Raw genomic sequence first — 21,974 nt, forward strand, 5'->3', positions numbered from 1 at the left:
AGGGATGAAGAGGACAATAAATGAAGGACTGCTGAGGGAGACCATGGGGGAATTTCTGACGTCTTAGTAGATGCTAATGAGTTATGATGCCATTGCCCAAAAACTATGAAACCAAGCCTGTACCAATTTTTTTTAATGTATGCCTGATATTTGGATTGAAAACATTGTGACTGCTACCTAAGTCATGGGATCAAATATTTTTTCCCTCAGCCTTCTCTATTAAGAAATTATCTCTGTCTTCTATATGTCTACTCCATGTTTAAATCATTCCCGTGACACCTTTGTGGGGGAGATTATAGTAGAGTAACTAATGCTACATGTCCTGTTTTCTTTATGAGATTGTAATTTGGGCAGCCCAGGTGGCTTAGCGGTTTAGCGCCGCCTTCGGCCCAGGGCCTGATCCTGGAGACCCAGGATCGAGTCCCATGTCGGGCTCCCTGCGTGGAGCCTGCTTCTCCCTCTGCCTGTGTCTCTGCCTCTCTCTCTGTGTGTGTCTCACATGAATAAATAAATAAAATCTTAAAAAAAAGAGATTGTAATTTTGCTGGATTAAGTCGTATTTATCTTGTTATATCCCATCCCTTGTAGGGTCAAACACAGGGTCTTATACTTCTCACATAGTAGGTACTTCGTATATAATATGTAATATGTTATGAAATGAACTGAATTGTAAAGAAAATACCATTGAGTTTGTATTCCAGAAAAGACCCTTTCATATACTGCATTGTAGGACAAAGTAGCATCACACAGTTCTTTATCACATACATTAATGAGTTCTTACATAAATAAGTGAAGGGACAAAAATATTAGCAAAATGCTGTCAGTTACATAATAAGAGTTTTGCAGAGAATTTACTCTGAGTTCTCTAAAGCAGATAATTCAGTCCTGTGGCTCCAAATAGGCATTTATTATGTCTCCAGAATGCCCCTTTCTTTATTCCATCATTATAGAAGCTCTAATCATAGGGCACAATTTTAGAGAATATGTAAGTTAACATGAAAATTCAGATTTCCACTTATGGAAAATTGCATGTGGAAAAACCCCAGCTGTGATTCCTAAATAAACATCAAGAAAATGAACAGAAAAAACCTTAGTGTGAAACATTTCCCTTGAAGAATTTTCTTCTTACTCTGATACTGGCTTGATTACAGGAGGCTGTTGGAGTAATAGTTATATTTCCTTTGTGATTTTTTATTTTATGCCATTCTTGTAAAAACTGAATTTGTCTGATTTATTAATTTCTGTTTTGAGACATGAAAAATCACTGATCTCTAAATTTTCTTTGTATTGATTACCAACATCTCCATGAATCTGTATGAGACTGCCCCAGAAGACGACTTACCTCATTGTGAGAAGATGAGATATTGACTATTTCATGCATATAGCAAAATGTTAGAATAGTGTCTTGTAATTAAAAGTAACTGTATCTATAAGGATATGATTATGAAATAAACATTGGAAAATCTGGTTGAGAAAAAAGAAACTACTCACCCTATTAAAAATAATTTTTAAGGGTGCCTGGCTGGTTCAGTCAGTGGAGCATGTGACTTTTGACCTTGGGGTTGTTTATAAGTTTGAGTCCCACGTTGGGTCTAGAGATTACCTAAAAAAAGTTTTTATATGTCTCAAATTCTGAAACACTCATGATGAACATGACACCCAAAGTGCATTTTTACAATAAATGTGTTACTTTGAGAAGAAATATCTTTGTGTCTAACTAAAGAATATGACAGACCTGAACTTTTATATTCTAGAACTAAAAGTCTTACTGTTTGACATTTTTATGTTCATTTATACATTTTATATAAATATAGACATTTCTAGAAATATAAATATTTTCACATTTCCCCCTATACATATGCTTACATATTTATATTTCATTTCTAAGGTATTTATATTTTTTGACCTACCTCATACTTTAGAGATAGTGATGGTTAACTCATTAAACACCCAAACCAAGTAAATGGGACAACAGCACAATTGTTAGACTCTATAGTGGTGCAGGCCATTTATGTGACCTTAACATGGATCTCTTAACATGGATCCCACAGCATCATGGTAAACAAGACAAATACTTTGGATAGAACAAATGCCTTTGTGATGTTCTTACAAATTTATATTCCCATTAATGGTGATATACCAAGAATAGAGTATATTTTTAATTTCTTTTAGGACCACAGCTATGTTTTCCTTCTCACAGCAAATGGTAAGATATCATCACTATTGGGAATTGAAGTCCACAAAAGAGAAAAAATACTTCTTCAATGACCAAATGTGATTTTCAGAAGTCATGTTTAGTGAGTAACATGATTAATCTTGCATTTAAAAAGGAGTCAGAAATGATAAAAGGAAGAACATCTTCCTTCTTTTGAACTACATTTCACTCCACAAATACTAATACACAAAGAGTAGAGAGTCATGTGAAAAACCTATAAAGGATAATTCAATACAGGAACTTGCATAGAATTATTTTCCATGAACTAATCAGAACCTGCATTAATGTAAATGAAATCTACTTTAGCTTCCAGGAATGCCATTGATTCTTTAAGGGACCTAAAAGAATAAAGAATGAATGTATAAGAATAGTAATATGATGGTAATGTGTAATAATTATACATCTACCTAATTGCAGAATATAGTGCAAAGTGTAATCATTACTGTTGTTGTGCCCAAGATAGGGAATCCGAGAAACCACCGAGGAGCTGACAACGATGCAAGCACACGAGGGTTTATTAGCAAGCTCGAGCTTGGGTCCAAGTATACCCGACACAGCGGAACAAGGACTTGGACCCCGAAGTGGGTTACAGCTGGGTTTTTATGGGCTGGTCTAGGGGATTTTCAGAAGGGATGGAGGAATTTCTCAAGTTCTGTTTACATTCTGATATGGGGCTTTCAAGGGCATTGAGCTCTGTTCTTATTCTAATAGGGGCTTCCTGCCCTTGGCTTGGGGTCTGTTCTTGTTCTAATATGGGACTTTCTACCATGGGCATGGGCTCTGTTGTCTTTCTGATATGGGATTACCTGCCGAGGACACTGAGGACATTCTGCAGTTTTCCCATAAAGTTCAGCTCTTATTCACAGGGGCCTAAAATGGCTGTACTTGTGCTAACGCTAAACTTGAGGTGGAAAGGCTTTGATTTTTCTTGGCCTCCACACTGTGAAGAGCAATTTAGTAATCATTAATAATTCTCAGGTGTTTCCCTCATAGTCCAGTGATACAAAGCAATTGTTGTACATTTTCTGCCGATATCAGCCATCACTTTAAAATTGGTTTTGTTTATCTTTACTGAGTACAAAAATTGGCTGTTTTTTAATTTCGAATACATTTTAAATATGAAAATATTTTGATACTATATTACATATGTTGTACTTAAATTACATGCTGTAGCCTTCCACAACTCACCCTGATACTTTTGGTTTTCTTACATGCAAACTGAAACGTCCTTTGAAAAAAATCCTCATTAGCTGATAGGTCTCCTTTTGTTGACATATCCTAGAGATATGATAATTCCAGAAAGAGGATAAGGAGACAAGAATTTTAATCACTAAATCACAAAATCTTTTGTAAAATTGAATAACCTCCAGATGCTATCCTTTTTAGCCTTGTAAACTAATGGAAACATATTTCAAACTGTAGATTTTTCTTCCCTTTAATGAGGTCACTTGTACCTTTTAGTGGTCTACAAATAGCAAGCTAAATAAAAGAATGTCTTCTTTTTTTATACTCTGATAGCACTAAAAATGAACAAAAGCATCTCTGCTAAGCTTGTCTACTGTTATCTCCAGCCTCGTAGGCATTTTTCATTTAAATTATTCCTTGTCTTTCATGAACATACACATTTGGTCTTGGCATGTAGCTGGGCCAGTGGCCATTTTTAACGTTGCAGCATAATAGACCCATGGGAGGAGAAAATAGTGTTCTATTTGTTAGTACTTCTCAAAGTACTTTGGATTGCATACAAAATTACCTGGGGATCTTGGTAAAATATAGCTTCTGACTCAGGAGGGCTGGGGTAAAGCCTGATGATTCACATTTCTAATAAATCTCAGGTGACCCAGTGCCGCTGGTCCACTAACCCTCACTTTGTTTGCTAGGTATGATCAAAGTGATGTATTTTCATCTTTTCTCTTGAATTGAGTGCAAGCTTGGGGGAAGGGACCTAACCTATCTTTATCTATTCTTCAGCAGGGCCAAGCACAGCACTCGGCATCTGGTGTGCGCTCAATAAACATATGTTGCATACCAGACGATAACCAAGAGTAAAGACTCCCTGTTCTCTGGTGCCCTAAATTTTGTTTTCTCTCAGAATGTATAACAACAAGAGACCCTTTTCTCACCTAGTCACGTGATCTGGTTACAAGTCAGAGTAGTAAATTGAAATTATAAGGTTGCACTCACTAGAAGTCACAGAACCAGGATGACAATTTTACAACTTCTTTTATCACCTCTTCCCAGCTTTCCTTTGTCTAGCTAGAACATATTCTAGGAGTGGTGCCCTCTTCAACTCCTCGTGGTCCAAAGTGCTGAAGTATTAAGCCTCTTAGAGGGAAAGTAAGGGAGGAGCACAGGAGGCTGAGGGTAACACCTTGAAAGTTCTTTTTAATTTGAGAATATCAACAGAGGGTCACCCGGACTTACACATGCATTGCTTTGACCTTCTTCTAAGATGTAAAATTGTTTGTTCTTGAGGTTATTTATCCACAGTTGTTGTTGTTGTTTTTTTTTGTTTTGTTTTGTTTGTTTTTTTTAGTTAGAATTGCTCCTAAGCATTTTTGGAAACTGAAGAGGTCACTGGTGTGTGGCTGTTGCATTTTGCCCTAGATCATTAGGCATCCACCTTCAATAGTGTACAGTGAAGCCATCCTGTGGGGTGCTTGGGCAGCTTGCCTTCTTCGTGTGATGGACGTGTAGACAGTCTTATACCCACTCTGTGCTTAGAAAATCAGTGTTAACAAAAAGACATTAAAGGCATTCAAATTGGCAAAGAAGAAGTCAAACCCTCCCTCTTCGCCGATGACAAGATACTCTACATAGAAAACCCAAAAGCTTACACCCCAAGATTGCTAGAACTCATAGAGCAATTTGGTAGCGTGGCAGGATACAAAATCAATGCCCAGAAATCAATGGCATTTCTATACACTAACAATGTGACTGAAGAAAGAGAAATTAAGGAGTCCATCCCATTTACAATTGCACCCAAAAGCATAAGATGTCTAGGAATAAACCTAACCAAAGAGGTAAAGGATCTATACCCTAAAAACTATAGAACACTTCTGAAAGAAATTGAGGAAGACACAAAGAGATGGAAAAATATTCCATGCTCATGGATTGGCAGAATTAATATTGTCAAAATGTCAATGTTACCCAGGGCAATTTACACGTTTAATGTATTCCCTATCAAAATACCATGGACTTTCTTCAGAGAGTTAGAACAAATTATTTTAAGATTTGTGTGGAATCAGAAAAGATCCCGAAGAGCCAGGGGAAGTTTAAAAAAGGAAACCATAGCTGGGGCCATCACAATGCCAGATTTCAGGTTGTACTACAAAGCTGTGGTCATCAAGACAGTGTGGTACTGGCACAAAAACAGACACATAGATCAATGGAACAGAATAGAGAACCCAGAAGTAGACCCTCAACTTTATGGTCAACTAATATTCGATAAAGGAGGAAAGACTATCCACTGGAAGAAAGCCAGTCTCTTCAATAAATGGTGCTAGGAAAATTGGACATCCACATGCAGAAGAATGAAACTAGACCACTCTCTTTCACCACACACAAAGATAAACTCAAAATTGATGAAAGATCTAAATGTGAGACAAGACTCCATCAAAATCCTAGAGGGGAACACAGGCAACACCCTTTTTGAACTCGGCCACAGTAACTTCTTGCAAGATACATCCACAAAGACAAAAGAAACAAAAGCAAAAATGAACTATTGGGACTTCATCAAGATAAGAAGCTTTTGCACAGCAAAGGATACAGTTAACAAAACTCGAAGACAACCTACAGAATGGGAGAAAATATTTGCAAATGACGTATCAGATAAAGGGCTAGTTTCCAAGATCTATAAAGAACTTATTACACTCAACACCAAAGAAACAAACAATCCAATCATGAAATGGGCAAAAGACATGAAGAGGAATCTCACAGAGGAAGACATAGACATGGCCAACATGCACATGAGAAAGTGCTCTGCATCACTTGCCATTAGGGAAATACAAATCAAAACCACAATGAGATACCACCTCACACCAGTGAGAGAGGGGAAAATTAATAAGGCAGGAAACCACAAATATTGGAGAGGATGCGGAGAAAAGGGAACCCTCTTACACTGTTGGTGGGAATGTGAACTGGCGCAGCCACTCTGGAAAACTGTGTGGAGGTTCCTCAAAGAATTAAAAATAGATCTGCCCTACGACCCAGCAATTGCACTGTGGGGATTTACCCCAAAGATTCAGATGCAATGAAACGCCGGGACACCTGCACCCCAATGTTTATAGCAGCAATGTCCACAATACCAAACTATGGAAGGAGCCTTGGTGTCCATCGAAAGATGAATGGATAAAGGAGATGTGGTTTATGTATAAAATGGAATATTACTCAGCCATTAGAAACGACAAATACCCACCATTTGCTTCGATGTGGATGGAACTGGAGGGTATTATGCTGAGTGAAGTGAGTCAATCGTAGAAGGACAAACAGTGTATGTTCTCATTCATTTTGGAAAAATAAATAATAGTGAAAGGGAATAAAGGGGAAAGGAGAAGAAATGTGTGGGAAATATCAGAAAGGGAGACAGAACATAAAGACTCCTAACTCTGGGAAACGAACTAGGTGTGGTGGAAGGGGAGGAGGGTGGGGGGTGGGGGTGACTGGGTGATGGGCACTGAGGGGGGCACTTGACGGGATGAGCACTGGGTATTATTCTGTATGTTGGTAAATTGAACACCAATAAAAAATAAATTTATTAAATAAAAAAATTAAAAAAGTAAATTCTAGAATCTCCAAAATTATACCAACAATTATTTACATATTCAGAAAAATGAAACCGAAGAAAATATTTCGTTACGTGCTCAGTATCAATATAAAATTCCTCAGAAAGAGAAACAATTTTTATTTGTAGTAAGCTGAGCATGTGGCTCTACCAGTATAATGCCCGAGTTCTGCCTCTAAATTCCTGGTGGAAGTAGTGAAAAGATGGTGATTTAAACACACCTGTGTGTATACACAGGAACAAAAGATTGAAGGGTGTACGGAAAATATTTTAGGGCTACTTGGCCTATTAGGTATGTTTCAAACTGATCAAAATCTGATAACACTGTCATAGGCAGCATTCTAAGATGGCAGAAAAATCCTCTAAGGAGCACATTTTATTTATTTTTTATTTTTTTAAAGGAATCTTTTCAATTTATTATTATTTTTTTATGATAGTCATACAGAGAGAGAGAGAGGGGGACAAGGCAGAGATACAGGCAGAGGGAGAAGCAGGCTCCATGCACCGGGAGCCCGATGTGGGATTCGATCCCGGGTCTCCAGGATCACGCCCTGGGCCAAAGGCAGGCGCCAAACCGCTGCGCCACCCAGGGATCCCCCAAGGAGCACATTTTAGATACTCTCCTCATTTTGAGTGTGGCCAGAGCCTGTGAATATGATAGGATTCACTTCCCGGATTAAATTCATCAAAGGTAAAAAAAAAAAAAATTTAGCTAAGGGTAAATTAACTGACTAGGTCTAACCCAGTTAGATGAATCCTTAAAAGGGATCTCCATGAAGTCAGACTCGCAGTATGAGAAAGTCTATGGAAGAGCCATCTGGCAAAGGCACAAGACTCCCCTCTGGCCAAGGAGCAAAACAACAGTAACCCCAGTCCAAGGTTATTAATTCTGCCAACAGCCAAGGGGCTTGGAAGAGAACCCTGGGTCTTCTGGGTTGATGGATGCAAATGGATGAGATTGCACTTGCAGAGACACCTGTATTTCAACTGCGTGAGACTCTTGAGTAGAGCATCCAGCTGTGTCACAGCAACCCCTGATGTACCAGATGGCGATAATAAATGCGTGTTATCTTCAGCCATCAATTTGCGGTAATTTGTCATGCAATCATAGACAGTAAGACACTAAGGCATTTCTCATATAATCAAGTAGGATAGCATGTCTGGTGCGTAGTTTTTGAGACTTGATTTTTACAAATAATGTTTCTAGCTGCTTCAAGGACTACAGTGTTTTTGCAATTGACACGGATTGTGCGCTCTCTTTCAAACTTCTCATCCTAACATAACATAGTGAATTCGTGGGTCAGAATTCCCTGACAACTTCTTCCGCGTGTCTGGGCCTGATTGGGGGGGAACTTATTCCCGAGGAACTTATTCCCGCGCGCAGAGGCAGCCCCTGCGGCTCCCCGCTGACAGCACAGGACAGGAGCTGCGGCTCACCCCTTTAACCCCAACCCAATTCCCTTGTTTTTGAAGAATTTATTTATTCATGATAGACACACAGAGAAAGAGAGCGAGGCAGAGACCCAGGCGGATGCAGAAGCAGGCTCCATGCAGGGAGCCACACGCGGGACTCCACCCCAGGGCTCCAGGGTCAGGCCCAGGCTGAAGGCGCCTCAACCGCTGGGCCACCCCGGCCGCACCCAATTTCTTAAAAGCTGCGCCCGGATCCAGTCACCAGGCCCTCTCAAGCTGCAGCTGGGCAGCCACGCAGGCGGGTTCTTCACTGACTCCGGAAGCATCTAAGCAGAACTTTGGGGAGGTGGCGGGGGTCCCTGGGGCCACGTTAAGAGGCAACCCGCGCGGTTCACATCACTTTGAAAATGGCTTTGAAAAAAAAAAAAAAGAAACAATCGCTTTGGCACTGACGAGCTGGGATCCTGGGCCGCTCAGTCCGCAGGCCTCGGGAGCGGGCGTCAAAGCAGGTTTTGCAGTCCTCTCGCCTCAGCTGCTGCCCGCGACCACAATTACAGGGGCCTGCCAGGACCCTTTGGAGCCCGACAACCCGGAAGTGCCTGACCACGCCTACCCACTGCGCCTGCGCGAGGCGCCCCCCCTCTGGCGAGCAGGGAGACTGGCGCTGGGCGGGCTGAGAGGCTCGTCGCGCCTGCGCGGAAGGCCCCGGGGAGCAGCGTCGTTACTTTCCAAACGAGTGGCGGGAACCGTTGGAGCCCGTGTGGTCGCCGCCTGCCGGGTAGCAGCGCGCTCCCTCGTCCCTAGGCCTGGTCATGGCGCTGCAGCTGTCCCGCGAGCAAGGCATCGCCCTGCGCGGGAGCGCGGACATCGTGGCCGAGTTCTTCTGCAAGTCCCGCTCCCGCAGGCCAGAGGGCGGGGAGAGCTGAGGCCCGGCGGCCCTGGAGGCCCTGGGCCACGGAGGCGGGGGCGGGGGCGGAGGTGGGGGCGGCTCTGCTCCAGCGCCCGCCTGGCTGGAGAATCTAATCTAGGCGCCTTGCTCCTGGGGCAGCGGGAAGCCCAGGTGCTGCCCAGGCCTGCCTCGCGCCGGCCCCTCCCCAGCAGCCTTGCTTTAAACTGCGGATCCCACAGGCTTCCCAGCCCGGCCGGCCGACACCGCCCCGAGAGGGTGGAGCCCCAGTACATTTTGCACAGCCCATCCACCAAGCTTTGATTCCGGCACTGAGGGCGATGGACTGGATTTAGGAAACTCTGTCCTGGACCAGGCCATGTTTGCACCCTCTGATAGACTCTGGCAGGAGAAGAGGAGGGAAAAGTGAGGGAGAGGCTTGCTCTGGAGCATTGGACCGGTTAATCAGTCAATTGCTAATCCAGACGCAAAAGCCTATTTGGACACCCTGTGATCACATAACCTGAATTGGGGCTTGCATTACCGTGAGCTTGTAGTTCTACTTTGACGCTAGGTTAATGCAGTTTGGCATTTTTATTTCCGCATAAAAGCACGTATCGTGTTCTTTTGATTTAGAAGCAACATTTTTAAGGATTTTCAGTGGCACTTTTCACCTACTCTGCTTTCAGCGAGACACCCACAAACGCACATTAGGCTTTTTCAGTTTGATGCCATGAATGAAACCGCAGCCACATCTAAATAGGTTTTATTTTCCAGAGTTACAAAGTGGAAATAACTTTAACATTCCTTTTGTTTTCAGCATTTGGCGTCAACAGCATTTTATATCAGCGTGGCATATATCCACCTGAAACCTCTACCAGAGTGCAGAAATACGCATTCACCTTGCTTATAACAACAGATCCTGAGCTCATAAAGTAACTCAGTAATGTAGTGGAACAAGTGAAAGGTATTTAATTGTTGAAAACCAATTTGAGTTTCGCAGGCCTTCTTGGACCCGTACTTTCTGGCATCTTGGTGTTCATTTTTCAGCTCTATACAAAGAGGTGTAAAACACTGCAATCTCAAATAAAGCGATTCTCCATCGGAAGGAAGCAAATAATAAAGTGAAAGAAACTCCACTCTTCCCTACCACATTTTGAGTGGGTTAAATACGTTGATGTTAGGAATCTGATCTGGCTTCACAAAACAATCTCTATCAACTCTTTTTGAAGTGATTTTTGCAGTTCGTGTAGCCAGGTGGAACAAGTTGGAATTTTACATAACTATGATGATGTTTATTGTTGGAGAGAAATCCACTATATATTTTTACATGACATATTTTCTATAGCTGCCTGGAGTTTAAAACCGTCATTATTTTAAGATAAAAGAAAATGAAATTGGATCCAGCCTGGGAACTAAACTTAAAAAAATACTACTAATAGAGTACCCAATAAAGTTTTTTAATGTCTTACTTTCTTCATTTGTCTTTGTTAAAATCCTGCCTGTAAGTTAGCCGTTTCTATCTGAACACTCCTTGTTTTTCCGTAGCTCAAGAAATTCCTGAATACTTGTTCTCCATCTATTCTCTCTCTTTTCCCCCCATGTTTTTCTCTACTTAGGATTCTCACTTCTAATTTTTCTGTGTTATAGGATGTTTCTCCCTGGCTCCTCATTTGACCTTCCAAAGCTAGTTCCAAAAAAAACCAAAAAAAACATTATAGTATTTTTTTTTTATTCCTAAGTCATATATATATATATATATTGTTTCAAGAGGCTTTATTTTTAAAATTCTATTAATTATATTTTTATCATCTTCAGGGCTAAATCACCCAGGGCGATACTCAGATTACTTAGCCTGCAACATAGAAGTAACTAAGAATCTATGTCACCTTAATTTGATGAAGAAGCAAACCCTGCCTAAGTTACTGGCTTTTAGGTTGTCTCCTTTAAGACTACACTGATGACATTTCACCTCGGTTGTATGTACACCTTCCTATTTAATTTGTCCCTTTTATTTTAGTTAGAATGGGGGAATTGCTCTTCTTAGAGGCAAATTGTTCAATCTCTTTGAATCCCCATCCCTCTAGCCTTCTTAAGGACTCTACCCTAGTTCTTCTCTGGTATTTCTGACTTCTTTCTTTTGAGATATTTTCATTGGTTTCATTTGTCTTCAGTTTTAAAAGAAAAAGATTTCCACCCACCCCAGATCTTTAAGTGACTACCCAATCTCTTCCTTTTCAGACCAAAATTGAGAAAAGGTTGTTTTTTGTCGAGGGGTCGGCAAGCCTGAGGGCACATATCCAACAAGTGGCCTATTTTTGTACTACCTGCAAACTGAGTGTTTTCAGATTTTGAAAGGCTAGTTTTTAAAAGACTACGCAAGAGACCTAGGGGGCCCACAAGTCCTAAATATTACAAGATTGTTTTTGTCTCTTGAAAGAAAACAACAACTGTGTATTCTTGAGTATATTATCCCCAGTTCCAAGATTAATTCAGGGCTCATTATGAGGTCCCCTTATTATAATCTCTAAGATGACTTCTGACACATACATAACTTTACTAACAATCTTTGTGTAGTTGACTCACAAACATACATCCAACCCAAGTCTTCTCTTTGCTCATATAGTAAGTGGCTCCCTTGATATCCACATGTGGCTATCCTAGTGATACTTGAAAACTAAATTTAAGGGGGTCCTGGCTGGCTCAGTCAGTAGAGCATGCAACTCTTGATCTTGGGTTGTAAGTTCCAGCCCCACATTGGGTGTGGAGATTACTTAGAAATAAAACCTTAGGGCAGCCCGGGTGGCTCAGCAGTTTAGCACTGCCTTCAGCCCAGGGCATGATCCTGGAGACCTGGGATCGAGTCCCACATCAGGCTCCCTGCATGGAGCCTGCTTCTCCCTCTGCCTGTGTCTCTGCCTCTCTCTCTATGCCTCTCTCTCTCTCTGTCATGAATAAATAAATAAAATCTTTAAAAAAGAAGAAAAATAAAACCTTATAAAATTGTAAGCATCATGTCTCATTCCCATTCTCTTTCTCTCAATGAATGGATCAACCTTCCAACCAGTGGTATAAACCAGAAAGTTGGGAACTATCCCTGAGTATTTCCTCTTCCTTAGTCTCATAAGTATCCAATAAATCTTAACAATTTTAACCACGAAATCTCTTCACTCTACCTATACTGATCCATCTCTCCCAATTTATCCTTCTATAAGCCTTCAGTACCTCTTGCTTGAATTACTAATCAATTAGCATCCCTAGATCCTCTCTTTACTTCCACTCTACTTTCCACACATCACAGCCAAAAGGATAGTTCTGAAATATAAGTTTAATCACATCACACCCTGCTTCAGACACAGTAATGACTTCCCTGGTACTTGAAGTATAAGTTCTTTAATTTAGCCCATGTGACCTTGTGTGGTCTGACCCCTATGTATCTTGCACAAACCGACCTTGTTCATTCTCCCTTTCTTAACTGTATCTGTATTACCCTTTCAATCCTCTGGTCAGATACTTTTTGCTTTCCAGTATTTTAGACCTGTACCCTTTTCTGTAACCTTTTGCATATTTAATTGTATTTACTTGTAGAACTGAAGTCCAGTGAGAATTCCCTGAGTCAAATTTTCCTATATTCTCTCATTGGATCACATACTGCACCTTCTTGGCACTTATTACAATTAAAAATTTACATTCATTGCTGCAGTGATTAGATTAATGCTCATCTTCTGCAATTTACCTTGGATTACAGTATACTGCATGTTCACTACTCTGTGCTTAGCATTCAGTACTAACTACATCTGCTATGGATACTGAGAATTGGAAAACGGGAGCTAGGTTATCGTGAGGCAAGTTTTCTGTACAGGTTGGAGGAGTTCCAAAATACCAGTGGTAGGATTTGCTAAGGGTAGAAAGTGAGACCTGGGAAGAGTTACTTTGTAATGCAGTGAACCAAAACAGATGCCTTGTTCTGTATTGCAGATTGGTTATACAAGTGTTCAGTTCAGAAGCTGGTGGTATTCATCTCAAATAATGAAAGCAGTGAAGTCCTTGAAAGGTGGCAGGTTGACATTGAGTGCGACAAGACTGCAAAAGATGACAGGTAAGTATGAATTAAACTGCTTCCATTTTCATGATTTTTTTCCCAAAACTTGTTTTCTTGACTAAATGAGTTCTAACCAAATTGAACTAGTTTCGTATAAGGTAGTTTGTTTGTAATTATGTTAGATCTCCTGTGGAGAAGAATAAGACTCACAAACTGTGCTCACAAAAGAGTCATGCCTATTATGGACTTGTATAGTGTACTTTTAACATAACTGCCCTTAGTCTAAAATCCATGAATTTCAACCGTTAGTATTTATGGTGCTATATGTAAGCTATGTATTAGGTGTATTAGGATGTATTAGGTGGCCCATTTAATGGATTGTGTCAAGGTACTTTTAACCATGAAGTATTATCCTAGACGTTCTCCTAGCTTGATATGCAGCTCTACTGTATTTCATTTAATGCTATGAACTTCCTAAGACACTCTGAACTGAAGTTCTTAGATCCTCTGGATGGGAAATGCCCCCTCATTATATGCTAATTCTTAGCATTGTCCAAGGCATGCTTACCTGTAAACTCAGAACTCTCTCTCATAATGAAATGTACTTTGTTCCTGAAGCCTTTGGTCTATTTTAGAAAATGTTTATTTGATTATTTTAAATAATTTATTTTTATTGGTGTTCAATTTACCAACATACAGAATAACACCCAGTGCTCATACCGTCAAGTGCCCCCCTCAGTGCCCACCATCCAGTCACGCCCACCCCGCCCTCCTCCCATTCCACCGCCCCTAGTTCGTTTCCCAGAGTTAGGAGTAAGTAAGTTCTGTCTCCCTTTCTGATATTTCCCACACATTTATTGACCCTTCCCTTATATTCCCTTTCACTCTTATCTATATTCCCCAAATGAATGAGAACATATAATGTTTGTCCTTCTCCGATTGACTTACCTTCACTCAGCATAATACCCTCCACTTCAATCCACGTTGAAGCAAATGGTGGGTGTTTGTCATTTCTATTGGCGGAGTAATATTCCATTGTATACATAAACCACATCTTTATCCATTCATCTTTCGATGGACACCAAGGCTCCTTCCACAGTTTACCTATTGTGGATATCGCTGCTAGAAACATTGGGGTGCAGGTGTCCCGGCATTTCATTGCATCTGAATTTATGGGGTAAATCCCAGCAGTGCAATTGCTGGGTCATAGGGCAGCTCTATATTTAACTCTTTGAGGAACCTCCACACACTTTTCCAGAGTGGATGCACCAGTTCACATTCCCACCAACAGTGTAAGAGGGTTCCCTTTTCTCCACATCCTCTCCAATATTTGTGGTTTCCTGCCTTGTTAAATTTCCCCATTCTCACTGGTGTGAGGTGGTATCTCATGGTGGTTTTGATTTGTACTTCCCTGATGGCAAGTGATGCAGAGCATTTTCTCATGTTCATGTTGGCCATGTCCAGGTCTTCCTCTGTGAGATTTCTGTTCATGTCTTTTGCCCATTTCATGATTGGATTGTTTGTTTCTTTGGTGTTGAGTTTAAGAAGTTCTTTGCAGATCTTGGATGCTAGCCCTTTATCTGATACGTCATTTGCAAATATTTTCTCCCATCTGTAGCTTGTCTTTTAGTTTTGTTGACTGTATCCTTTGCTGTGCAAAAGCTTCTTATCTTGATGAAGTCCCAATAGTTCATTTTTGCTTTTGTTTCTTTTGCCTTCCTGGATGTATCTTGCAAGGTGTTACTGTGGCCGAGTTCAAAAAGGGTGTTGCCTGTGTTCTCCTCTAGGATTTTGATGGAGTCTTGTCTCACATTTAGATCTTTCATCCATTTTGAGTTTATCTTTGTGTGTGGTGCAAGAGAGTGGTCTAGTTTCATTCTTCTGCATGTGGATGTCCAATTTTCCCAACACCATTTACTGAAGAGACTGGCTTTCTTCCAATGGATAGTCTTTCGTCCTTTATTGAATATTAGTTGACCAAAAAGTTCACGGTCCACTTCTGGGTTCTCTATTCTGTTCCATTGATCTATGTGTCTGTTTTTGTGCTGGTACCACACTGTCCTGATGACCACAGCTTTGTAGTACAAACTGAAATCTGGCATTGTGATGCCCCCCGCTATGGTTTTCTTTTTTAAAATTCCCCTGGCTATATGAGGTCTTTTCTGATTCCACACAAATCTTAATATAATTTATTCTAACTCTCTGAAGAATGTCCATGGTATTTTGATAGGGATTGCATTAAACGTGTAAATTGCCCTGGGTACCATTGACATTTTCACAATATTAATTCTGCCAATCCATGAGCATGGACTATTTTTCCATCCCTTTGTGTCTTCCTCAATTTCTTTCAGAAGTGTTCTATAGTTGTTAGGGTATAGATCTTTTACCTCTTTGGTTAGGTTTCTTCCTAGGTATCTTATGCTTTTGGGTGCAATTGTAAATGGGTTTGACTCCTTAATTTCTCTTTATTCAGTCTCATTGTTAGTGTATAGAAATGCCACTGAATTCTGGGCATTGATTTTGTATCCTGCCACACTGCCAAATTGCTGTATGCGTTCTAGCAATCTTTGGGTGGAGGCTTTTGGTGTTTCTACGTAGAGTATCATGTCATCGGCAAAGAGGGAGAGTTTCACTTCTTCTTTGCCAATTTGAATGTCTTTAATGCCTTTTTGTTGTCTGACTGCTGAGGCTAGGACTTCCAGTACTATGTTGAATAGCAGTGGTGAGAGTGGACATCCCTGTCTTGTTCCTGATCTTAGGCGAAAGGCTCCCGGTGCTTCCCCATTGAGAATTATATTTGCCGTGGGCTTTTCGTAGATGGCTTTTAAGATGTTGAGGACTGTTTCCTCTATTCCTACACTCTGAAGAGTTTTGATCAGGAATAGACGCTGTATTTTGTCAAATGCTTTCTCTGCATCTAATGAGAGGATCATACGGTTCTTGGTTTTTCTCTTGCTGATATGATGAATCACATTGATTGTTTTATGAGTGTTGAATCAGCCTTCTGTCCCGGGGAAAAATCCTACTTGGTCATGGCGAATAATTTTCTAAATGTGTTGTTGGATCCTATTGGCTAGTATCTTGTTGAGAATTTTTGCTTCCATGTTCATCACGGATATTGGTCTGGAACTCTCCTTTTTGGTGGGATCTTTGTCTGCTTTTGGAATTAAGGTGATGCTGGCCACATAGAACGAATTTGGAAGTACTCCATCTCTTTCTATCAAACAGCTTTAGTAGAATAGGTATGGTTTCTTCTTTAAACGTTTGATAGAATTCCCCTGGGAAGCCATCTGGCCCTGGACTTTTGTGTCTTTGGAGGTTTTTGATGACTGCTTCAATTTCCTCCCTGGTTATTGGCCTGTTTAGGTTTTCTATTTCTTCCTGTTTCGGTTTTGGTAGTTTGTGGCTTTCAGGAATGCGTCCATTTGTTCCAGTTTGCCTAATTTATTGGCGTATAGCTGTTCATAATATGTTTTTAAAATCGTTTCTAATTCCTTGGTGTTGGTAGTGATCTCTCCTTTCTCATTCATGATTTTATTAATTTGAGTCTTCTCTCTCTTCTTTTTAATAGGTCTGGCTAATAGTTTATCTATCTTAATTAATTCTTTCATAGAACCAACTCCTGGTTTTGTTGATCTGTTCCACAGTTCTTTTGTTCTCAATTTCATTGAGTTCTGCTCCAATCTTTATTAACTCTCTTCTGCTGGGTGTAGGATCTATTCGCTGTTTTTTCTCTAGCTCCTTTATGTGTAAGGTTAGCTTTTGTATTTGAATTCCTTCCAGTTTTTGAATGGATGCTTGTATTGTGATGTATTTCCCCCTCAGGACTGCTTTTGCTGCATCCCAAAGATTTTGAACGATTGTATCTTTATTCTCATTAGGTTCCATGAATCTTTTTAATTCTTCCTTAATTTCCTGGTTGACCTTTTCATCTTTTAGCAGGATAGTCCTTAACCTCCACGTGTTTGAGGTCCTTCCAAACTTCTTGTTGTGATTTAGTTCTAATTTCAAGGCATTATGGTCTGAGAATATACAGGGGATGATCCCAATCTTTTGGTATCGGTTCAGACCCGATTTGTGACCCAGTATGTGGTCTATTCTGGAGAAAGTTCCATGTGCACTTGAGAAGAATGTGTATTCAGTTGAGTTTGGATGTAAAGTTCTGTAGATATCTGTGAAATCCATCTGGTCCAGTGTATCATTTAAAGCTCTTGTTTCTTTGGAGATGTTGTGCTTAGATGACCTATCCAGTGGAGAAAGCCTTAAATCGAAGTCACCAAGTATATTATTATCTAAATATGTCTTAATTTATGTTATTAATTGATTGATAGTTTTGTCAGCTCCCACATTCGGGGCATATATATTGAGGATTGTTAAGTCCTCTTCTTGGATAGATCCTTTAAGTATGATATAGTGTCCCTCTTCAACTCTCACTACCGTCTTTGGGAAAAACTTTAGTTTTTCTGATATAAGGATGGCTACCCCTGCTTTCTTTTGAGGACCCTTTGAGTAGTATATGGTTCTCCAACCTTTTATTTTCAGGTTGTAGGTGTCTTTCTGTCTGAGTCTCTTGTAGACAGCAAATAGATGGGTCCTGCTTTTTTATCCAGTCTGAAACCCTGTGCCTTTTGATGGGGTCATTAAGCCCATTCACGTTCAGAGTTACTATTGAAAGATAGGAGTTTAGTGTCATCATGATATCTATTCAGTCCTTGTTTTGTGGATTGTTCCACTGAACTTCTCCTTAAAGGGGAATTTTAAGAGTCCCCCTTAAAATTTCTTGCAGAGCTGGTTTGGAAGTCACATATTCTCTCAGCGCCTGCCTGTCTTGGAAGCTCTTTATCTCTCCTTCTATTCTGAATGAGATCCTTGCCGGATAAAGTATTCTTGGTTGCATGTTCTTCTCATTTAGGACCCTGAATATATCCTGCCAGCCGTTTCTGGCCTGCCAGGTCTCTGTAGAGAGGTCTGCTGTAACCCTAATACTCTTCCCCATAATAGTCAGGGATTTCTTGTCTCTTGATGCTTTAAGGATCTTCTCTTTATCTTTAGAATTTGCAAGCTTAACTATTAAGTGTCGAGGTGTTGAACTGTTTTTATTGATTTTAGGGGGAGATCTCTCTATCTCTCTATCTCCTGGATTTGAATGCCTGTTTCCCTTCCCAGATTAGGAAAGTTTTCAGCTATGATTGGTTAAAATACGTATTCTGACCCTCTGTCCCTTTCGGCGCCCTCGGGAACCCCAATTATACGTAGGTTTTTCTTCCTCAGGCTGTCGTTTATTTCCGTTTATCTATCTTCATGGTCTTTTAATTGTTTGTCTCTTTTTTCCTCTGTTTCCCTCTTTGTTGTCTTCTATGTCACCCACTCATTCTTCCAGCTCATGAAACCTCGTTGTGAGGACTTCTAGTTTGGATTGCATCTCATTCAATTGATTTTTAATTTCTCCCTGATTAGTTCTAAATTCTGCAGTCATGAAGTCTCTTGAGTCATTTATGCTTTTTTCTAGAGCCACCAGTAGCTGTATAATAGTGCTTCTGAATTGGCTTTCTGACATTGAATTCTAATCCAGATTTTGTAACACTTTGGGAGAGAGGACTGTTTCTGATTCTTTCTTTTGAGGTGAGGTTTTCCTTCTAGTCATTTTGCTCAGTGCAGAGTGGCCAAAAACAAGGTGAATTGGGAAAAGGAGAAATTGAGAAGAGAGAAAGGAGGAAAGAAAAGAGAAAAAGAAAAACGAAAAAAGGAAGAAAAAAAGAGGAAAAAGAGAAAGAAAAAGAAGGGAAAAAAAGGCCAAGGGAAACAAATAAAATTCAAAAAGCAAAAAAAAAACAAAAAACAAAAAACAAAAAACAAAAACAAAAACAAAAAAAAACAAAAAACAAAAAACAAAAACAAACAAACAAACAAAAAACACAGGGGAGTATCTTCTGATTCTGTATACTTTAAGTCCCTTGACTTCCCCTGGAAGTTGTCCATCTAGTTGGTCTCTAGGGGACGGGCTTGTTGTGCTGATTTTCAGGTGTTAGCGCTTGGGGGAGGTGCTCTACCCCCTGCCTGGTGCAGGGCTCAGAGGGGCTCGTTTACCCCTTGAGGCCCCAGAAGAAACACCTGCAGTGGCAGCGGCCTGCTCTGGAGCTCTGGAGTCAGCTCCTGCAGTTACTACGGAGCTCTCCATCTGCTGGGGCCTGGATGCTCCGGGGTCAGGGCCGCTGATCTGCTCAGCTTGGGGCAGGAGCGTCCTTCCCATCCTGGACCCGCCTGGCCTCTGCCTGTCCCGGGAGGAGGCCGGATCCTGGGCTGTGTCCCTGGCGCCCTGTGCTCCTGGGCCTGTGCTGTTGGATTTGTGCTCCCACCACACAGCCGCCTCTCTGCAGAACTGTGGCCCTAGACCCTGTGAGCTGCTCCCGGGTCCAGCCGTGTCTGCGCTGCAGCCCTTTAGGGAGCTCAGCACACTCTCCCCGGGGCGCAGTTGCTCTGTTAGTGTCCCATGGAGCCTGCGGGCATCCCCGCCTTTCTGGGGTCCTGCTCCAACTCCCTGCGAGGCCTTTCTGCCCAGGAAGATTGGTGAAGCTCCTGCTTCTCTGGGCCTGGGCTCTCCTGTCCTGGGGACACTCGCCCTGGCCTTCGCCTGGCTCCTTGCATGGCCCCTCCCCCTTGGATGCCTTTTGTTTCTTTATTTCTTTTTTCGCAGTCTTCCTACCTTGATAGAAGTGCGAACTCTTCTCACTGTAGCATTCCAGCTGTTCTCTCTTTAAATCTCAGGCCGAATTCATAGATTTTCAGGATGATTTCAAGATTATCTAGGTAATTGGTGGGGACAGGTGATTTGGGGACCCTACTCTTCCGCCATCTTGCCCCTCCCCTGGAAAATGTTTAATAATAAAAACAACTTGATATAACATCTTCTTTGAAGCACTACAGAATTAGACATTTATGTATTCCTAAAAATGCCAAAATGATTATGCCAATTAAAGATCTTAGATACTAATTGTTATCTTTATTTTACAATATGCTGAATGTTTCCTGACTTGAAGCACTTGGCAGGTTTTCTGGTCATCTGTTATTTAATGACCTGATACTAAGATCAGCCTTAATCACTGGAATAATAAGTGAAATTATAATTGTTTTTTAAAAACTCCTTTTGAATGCATTCCTTAATTTGAGTTTTGAAGCATTTAATCAAACAAATAATCTTACCAGTGTTTTAAATAACTTGTTAAAACTTAAAATGAATCAACTCATTTGGTTTCTTCAGTAGCACACCCAGAGGAAAGTCTCAGAAGGCCATCCAGGATGAGATCCTCTCCGTAATCCGACAGATCACAGCTACCGTGATGTTTCTGCCGCTGTTGGAAGTCTCTTGTAAGTATTATATGACTTCATGATGGTTCAGATTTGTTGTGGAAAGATTAAGCTATTACTTTAAGAATTAACAGTTTTGTTGAGTTTTTTCTTAATTATCCATGTCATGGTATATAAGTGAGAAAAACGTCATGAATCTAAAGCGATGCTGGTTGTGTTTTATTTACAAGTGCTGAATAGGGAAAGAATGAAAGTTTTCATTCAGTACTCCTGAATATTTTGACGTAATTTCTTCCATTACTTTTATTTTATACACATTTCCTTGTATATAATTAAGACTTAGACAGGTATAACTGTGTCTTTCTTTTCTGGCTTAGTTACTCCTTCATTCATCAGATATACCCTAAATGCCTACTGTATGCCTTCCATGGTTCTGGGCATTGGGATACAGCGGTCACAAAACCAAGATGTTCTTTTTCTCTGGCTTAGATTCATGCTGTCTCGTGATCAATTATATACTTTCTGCAAATATCTTTAATGGCTTTTCTCTTTGAAGAAAAAAAAACAATCGAGTTTTTCATTAAGTAAAAAGGAGTACAGTATTTTCTGTACTAAAATTTCCATTGAAGAAAAGCAATTAGCTAATATAACTGATTAGAGATCAAGCCAAACTAGCTTTTCTGACATGATAGGTGGCTCACATGTGAGGGAGACAGGAAGGATAGTTGTACCTTTCAAAAACTAATTGTACTTTAATGATCTTATCCCCAATTTAGGTTCATTTGACCTACTGATTTATACAAAGATTTGGTTGTACTTGAATAATGGGAAGAGTCGGGACCACAGTTTATTACCAATTCTGAGGAAGTCTGTCTTCATTCATTTACTACTACTATCCACAAAGTAAATAGCATGGTGGCCTATAAAATTCCGACCAGTGACTGAGGATGAGATTAGGACAGTGATGTACTTGTAGTTCTCAGATGCGGTTTTCCTGAAACCAAGTCAACTATAGTTGATAAATTTTGTATCACTGGTTAATTTTTAGACTGGGGAAACTTAACATTATACATCTATTGAACTGTGCATAATTGTTCCATTTTTTGTTACCTGTATGACTTGATACAGGGTTGGCATAAATTATTGCACATTGTTCAAAAGGGAACTAGCAGATCACATCAGCATTGTTGTCAATTCCTTGAAAGTGGTAACTGTAGATGGATAACTTTTGCCATAAAACTAAATGCCTTCTTAAATCAGACCTTTTGGTCAAGGACTTTGCCTCTGGATTATAGGTAGGGAGATATTAAATGTAAAATACAGCAACAGA

The 21,974-nt window shown here is 40.5% G+C and overlaps 1 long non-coding RNA gene across 1 annotated transcript; it reads left to right on the plus strand.

Annotated features, from left to right (window-relative positions):
* Nucleotides 1-9,533: 9,533 nt before the first annotated feature.
* LOC140598559 (uncharacterized) lies at nucleotides 9,534-20,868 on the plus strand. The gene is made up of 3 exons (XR_012001002.1): nucleotides 9,534-10,264; nucleotides 13,276-13,396; nucleotides 20,598-20,868. It is a non-coding gene; the product is annotated as an uncharacterized lncRNA (long non-coding RNA).
* Nucleotides 20,869-21,974: the final 1,106 nt, after the last annotated feature.

Source organism: Vulpes vulpes, chromosome 4, assembly GCF_048418805.1.
Source record: "Vulpes vulpes isolate BD-2025 chromosome 4, VulVul3, whole genome shotgun sequence".
Lineage (NCBI taxonomy): Eukaryota > Metazoa > Chordata > Mammalia > Carnivora > Canidae > Vulpes > Vulpes vulpes.